The 6,410-nt window shown below is 32.0% G+C and overlaps 1 long non-coding RNA gene across 1 annotated transcript; it reads left to right on the forward strand.

Annotated features, from left to right (window-relative positions):
• The first annotated feature begins 407 nt into the window (after positions 1-407).
• On the forward strand, positions 408-4,647 carry LOC136064124 (uncharacterized). The gene is made up of 2 exons (XR_010625782.1): positions 408-1,902; positions 3,871-4,647. It is a non-coding gene; the product is annotated as an uncharacterized LOC136064124 (long non-coding RNA).
• The last annotated feature ends 1,763 nt before the right edge of the window (positions 4,648-6,410 follow it).

Here is a 6,410-nt window from a genome sequence, read left to right on the forward strand (position 1 = left end):
TTTTTTTTTTTGAAATAGCTGTGGCTAACTGACTTTTAATTAGAGTTGCATGCTTTGACCTATAAAAAAAGGAAGTCTATCCATTTAGTCTTTTTAAAAAAAAAAAATCAATCATTAAATATGGTTAGACATGATTTTTATCAATCATTAATATTCTATTATTTTGTATATCATTAGATTTAATATTAGTATTTTTTTTTTTTTGAGAAATGCTATGTTCATAATATTTTCAAAATACTTTCGTAACAAATCCTATATGGCAGATTGTTACAGGTTGTCATTGGTAAAGTAAAAAAAATAATTTTAATAGTAGGTTCAAATTAAAACCAATAACAACTAACTACTTATAATTTGTTATGAAAATATTGTAATAATATTGTGAATGTTGCATTTTTTTTTTTTTTTTTTATAGCTTTGGGAATTGTTACGGATTGCATACTTATATTATAGGGACCTGGTGTTTTATGATTGAAGTTTCACTGGGTGCACTCTATTCTAAAGAAATGTGCTAACCCTTTCCCCAAATCTCGAGAAGCAACTATATATATTTAGGATCCAGACCCCCCCACCCCCAAAAAAAACAAAAAACTACTTTCAGGAGCATCTGATGGTGAAGGGCCCTCAGATTCAGATTGCTTTCTCTCTTTCTCGGTGTTTCATAGTTATGGGTTCTCTCTGTTTTTTATTTTATTTTATTTTAATAGAATGTGGTTGGGAGTTTTTCATGTTATTTATAGTTAAAACTTAAAATGGTTTTTGAAATGAAAGTGAACTAAACTGTAAGTTAAGATTTCGAAAAGACAAGATTAAAATACAAAATTGAAGGTAAAATTAAGCTAAGAAATATTAATCGATACTAATAACAAAATAAATAAACGACTATATGCTAAAGTAATTGTCATACACAATCTAATATAAAATGTAACTTTAATTAATTTTTTTCATTCCTAATTTACTTTACTCAATTGCAAAATCTACTTCAATACGAGCTCATTTAGAAAATGATATGGACTTTTTATTATGATTGGGTTTCCTTAGAATATCAGTTAACTACAAATATATATTTCATAGCATTAAAGAAAAAAAAAATACCAATTCATAGCTAATAACAATTAAATCAAGGGATTAATCTAAATACACACAATTTAAATATGTAATTTGAATCTTTAAAATAATTTGGAAAAATAAAGCAAATGTAAAAATATTAAGAATACAACAATATACCTATAAAGTTGTTTACGGCTATACTCGAACTCAATGTTATAAATGCTTCTAAAATTTCATGTAGACATTTTTACCTTTTAAAGTTGTTAAAATTCGGAAACCTTCGTTTGAGGCGCTAAAGTAGGCACATAAACATAGTTTTTTTTTTTTTTTTTTTTTGGTGGGAGTCTTAAAAATGTACTGTTAGGTTGGACTCATTATTATGTAATAAAAGTGTTACTGTGTGAATATAAAATTTTCTTCTTATTGACCAGCTAATATATATAACAAGTAAAAAGTAGAGTGCTTGAGAATTTTAGAGAAGGTCAAGGAGGAGGGGCTACTTATACACACACACATATATATAGTACCATTTTGATCGTTCATAACGTTTAATTAAAAGAAATATTGTCCCTTGACAATGTAAATAGACCTACTACAATATATATTGATTTTGACGTGAGTTCAATTTGTTTGTATTGTTTTGAAAACCATAACAATGTAAAGCATGAGGTTTTTACACTTTCATGATTTCATCATCTTTCCCCCATTTCCTATACACTATCTCAGGGGTGAAACTTGCATGGGTGTCACTGAAAAGCATAAGTGGAAAAAAATGTACCATTGACAGGACAAAGAGGGGCGAAACTTTCTGATTTTATAGTATACTCAACTCCCAGTTGCTTTATCACCGAAAAGGTAAAACTCACCCAACCATGCCATTAATAATCATGCTGCAATTTTCTTAAGAATCATACCATTAAGATACTCACAAGCATTACACAAGATCCTTAGTCACTTCCAATTTGCTTTATCACCAAAAAGATAAAACACACCCAACCGTGCCAGTAATAATCATGTTGCAATTTTCTTAGTAATCATACCACTAAGATAATCGCAAGCATTACGCAACAGATCCTTTTACTAGGGGATGCAATTTTTTGACGAAGCTAAAACAACACACAATTCGAGAGTTTATTCATATAGCCTACGAATAAGTAGAAGAGAAAACCAAACCATAGAATAACCAAAAAAGGCAGTAGAAATAGAGTAGATAGATCCCATAGTAAGCATTGCCAATATCTATTCCTCAGGAGCAGGCTGATTCAAATCAATCAGCAAAGGAGCAGGCTGATTCAAATCAATCACCGAAGAAGCAGTAGTGTTTCCATTGCTTGCAGCAGCAGGCTCACCAGTTGGGGGAGCAGGCCCCGCCATGAACGCTCGGGATGCTGTTTCATGTGACCACCCAGAGCTTTTTTAGAGACGAAACGTTTTCCACAAACCACACAGGCCTCTGGAGCATGATGACCTGGAGAAAACACATTACCATATATCAGTCTGTTTTTTTCATATCAATGTTCTATAACCAATATTCTTCTTCTTCTTTAAAATATCAGTGTACACTAAATGTCATTAGGGTGCGTGTTAACTGAAGATAAAACGAACTGGGTTAAGAATGGCAATGTTTCCTTAGATATCTGACAGGATGTGGATGGGGCATGACAAATGAGACATTGCTGGGTATTGGAAACACAAAATTTTCTACCTTTGTTGAGGCAGTATAGATGATGTACTAATAAAAATGGTGTCAGACTCACAAGAAAATAATGATCTTGTCTTAATAACAACTTAGTTGTGGAAAAACTTGAAATTTTTTATGTCATTAATTGATGCTATTCTTAAAAATATGCTTGTACGGAACACCCATAGTAATTAGTGTTAAATTAATTGGCAAAGAAGGAAAAGCTACAGTGTCTCATACAGAAGACTCACCGGTTGGAGGAGGATATAGGCCCCGCCATGGACGCTCAGGGTGCCTCTTCATGTGACCTCCTAGTGATTTTTTCTTGCAGAAATGCTTTCCACAAACAATGCATTCCCAGATCTCTGGAAGAGAAAGAGAGAGTACAGTCCCATCGTTGTCCATGGAGAGTATAAAACTGCTATAGAACTGAAAAGAAAGGATGTTGAAACAATATAAGCCTAGGAATTTTTGTTTTTCATTTGAGAAAGTTTTACTGTACACTACTACCAGAAACACACCAAGTTTTTTTTTACTATCTGTTAACTTGTGATGGTGTCTTTACAATTATAACTTTAATTGATAAATTCAACAAGTCTTATCATAACTTTATTTATCATTGATAAATTCAATTACAGTGATAGTCTTATCAATGATTGTTCGATTAGATTGCGCAGCCATGTTATGTTTATATTTGAAAAGAATATGTATATTATCATGACATGTTTCCAACTATAGCAATCTTTTAGTGATACAAATTGAGTCTCTATTTTACATGGGATTTTTTTTTTATTTTTATGCTATCAGTTATTTCTTGGCAATCAAACTTAGATAATGACCCAGTTTGCATTCGGCGTCCACGTTTTGTATCATTCAGTGTTTCCTTTTTTTTTTTTTTTTTTTTTTTCGTTAACAGTAAAATCACTGTGCGGGAGACAAAAATTACTGTTCATTACTGTTTATGCACTGTTCACACAATAAAAAATATAAAAAAAAATAGGTCTCATGATACTATTCACACATTTAAAATTTATTTTGCTACAGTGTTTTCAGTTTTCAGTTTCAACAACAATAAGTTCAATCCAAACGGACCCAATATCATTTTTAACATACAAAAATGTTGGGAAATTTTTTTTTTTCAGGTATGTGCTGCAAAAGGTCCAAGACCAAGATATCCTCGAGTTTGGAAAACAAGACACAGAATTGGAACTATTTCCAAGTCTGCAATGCTCGTTGAATGTGTCGGCATTGCGTTTTATTTTTCCTAATTTGGTTTATACAGCATATGTGAGTTTGTTCTATAGAAAAATGTTGACTTGCCCATTTGGCAGTGCTAATTGTTTCCGCATTTTAAGGACACTTTGTGGACAAATATCTTTATTGTCCCATTTCGCTCTCTTGAGATGGTCGTTATTGGTCTATGTTTCTCTGTAGATTAATAAATTGTCGAATGTCAAAGAGGAAGTTTATGGGGCTCCTGATTCCTTCATGGAATGGGATTTAGAGTTCCCTTTAATTACGGTGAAAAGGCATTGAAGACTCTTGAGGATCAAAGAGAATGGAAGAGAATAATTCAGGTAATTTTTAATTTCAACTGTATTTTTCTCTCTTCACCAGTCTTATCATAACTTTATTTGTCATTGATAAATTCTACTACAATGATAGTCTTATCAATGATAAATACCATGCAATGACAAATAAAGTTATGATAAGACTTATTGAATTTATCAATTAAAGATATTAGGATCAATTATCCAAATTCAAATACAAAAGAGACCAAGCGAAACTTCTGTGCTATCTCAAGGATTCTACAGTAGCTGTATTCAAATGAGATTCTGTAGTAGATGTATTCAAATAGGATTTATATTGAGATTTCAAATGAGGTTTATATTGAGTTCCTGTCTAATCTTTATCTTGTATCTCCGGCAAATTAGCATAACTTAAGTGAGTTAGCTTAATACATATGGTATTGAATATGGAGAGCATCAAACTTGCATTACGCATTCAAATCAGTCATGGCTTCCCCAAGATAGTTCATATGGGATTCATATTTTGAAACTTTAAAAGTTTGATGAAATTTTATACAAAATTTGATCAGCATATAACTTAAGAATAAAAGGTTCTGTTAGCGTTTTGAAATTTGGGACTTATAGGGAGTTTGGACTCAGCTTTCAGCTGAGTCAAACGTCACGTGATTTTACTGTACGAGAAAAAAAATACTGTTTATATACTGTTTAATACTGTTTACGCACTAAAAAAAATTAAAAATGAGTCTCACGGTACTATTTACACATCTAAAAATTATTTTGCTACAATATTTTCAGTTTTCAATTTTCAATTTCAGCAACAATAAATTCAATTCAAATGAATCATTATTCTCAGTTAATTCCAAAACCAAAAGACCCATTTACAGACCATCTCAAGTCTTATCATAACTTTATTTATCATTGCATGGTATTTATCATTGATAAGACTATCATTGTAATTAAATTTATCAATGATAAATAAAGTTATGATAAGACTTGTTGGAGAAAGAAAAATACTGTCGAAATTAAAAAAAATACCTGAATTATTCTCTTCCACTCTCTTTGATCCTCAAGAGTCTTCAATGCCTTCTTCACCGTAATTAAAGGGAACTCTAAATCCCATGCGATGAAGGAATCAAGAGCCCCATAAACTTCCTCTTTGACATTCGACAATTTATTAATCTACAGAGAAACATAGACCTATAACGACCATCTCAAGAGAGCGAAATGGTACAATAAAGATATTTGTCCACAAAATGTCCTTAAAATAAATAATATTTAATTATATTTAAATATAAAAATAAAATAAAATAAAAAAGCCACCACATGTACAATCTATACACACACACTCTAACTCTCTCGTCCTTTCTTTTTTTTTTTTAATAAGAATGCTGATAAGCTTTCATTAAACTGGGCTGAAACCCAAATCAGATACATCATTAAGAATTTGAGAAGCAATTATAGGGGAAGTATCTTCCACTCATATAGTACATTCAGAAATCTACTTCACATGTTTAGCCATGAGGTGAGCTGCCTTGTTCCCTTCCCTGCGCGTGAAGGATGTCTTCCAAGCTTTAAACTTTGGCTTCCAATATTTTATACCAGTAACAAGTTGTTGGATCTAAATAGGACCTGGGTCATGGTTGGCAATTGCCTTTTCAGAAGTAAGGCAATTGTAATCATAAAAATCTCAAGCAATAAAAGAAACTCACTCTCTCTAGCTTACTTTTTTTCCCCCGTAAAAGTGAATAAAGAATTAAACGATATTTGTCTTATTCTTAGGTTACCGAACATGTAAATGTCTCCCCCCACTATTTCATTGATTGATATATGATTATTAATTTCTATCATATATCTAAGTGAGTCCAAATGGTAGTGCGAAACAATAACAATATGGCGAGGGAGTTTTAAATTTTTTTTTTCAGTTTTCTTTTCGGTGTGGTCAATTCACTACAAAACACGCAGGTCTTAGGCCTATAGTCACGTTTAAAATGCGGCCATTGGTCCTGGCCTATAGCCGCATTTGAAAAAGTGTGGTCATAGACCCTCGGCCCTATAGTCACGGGATTTAGGCCACTTTTGAAAATGCGGCCTAAAAAATGCGGTTATAGGCCAAATCACCCTATAGCCACGTTTTTTTAAGTTATAGCCGTGTT

Source organism: Quercus suber, unplaced genomic scaffold (genome assembly GCF_002906115.3).
Source record: "Quercus suber isolate HL8 unplaced genomic scaffold, Cork oak 2.0 scaffold_629, whole genome shotgun sequence".
NCBI lineage: Eukaryota > Viridiplantae > Streptophyta > Magnoliopsida > Fagales > Fagaceae > Quercus > Quercus suber.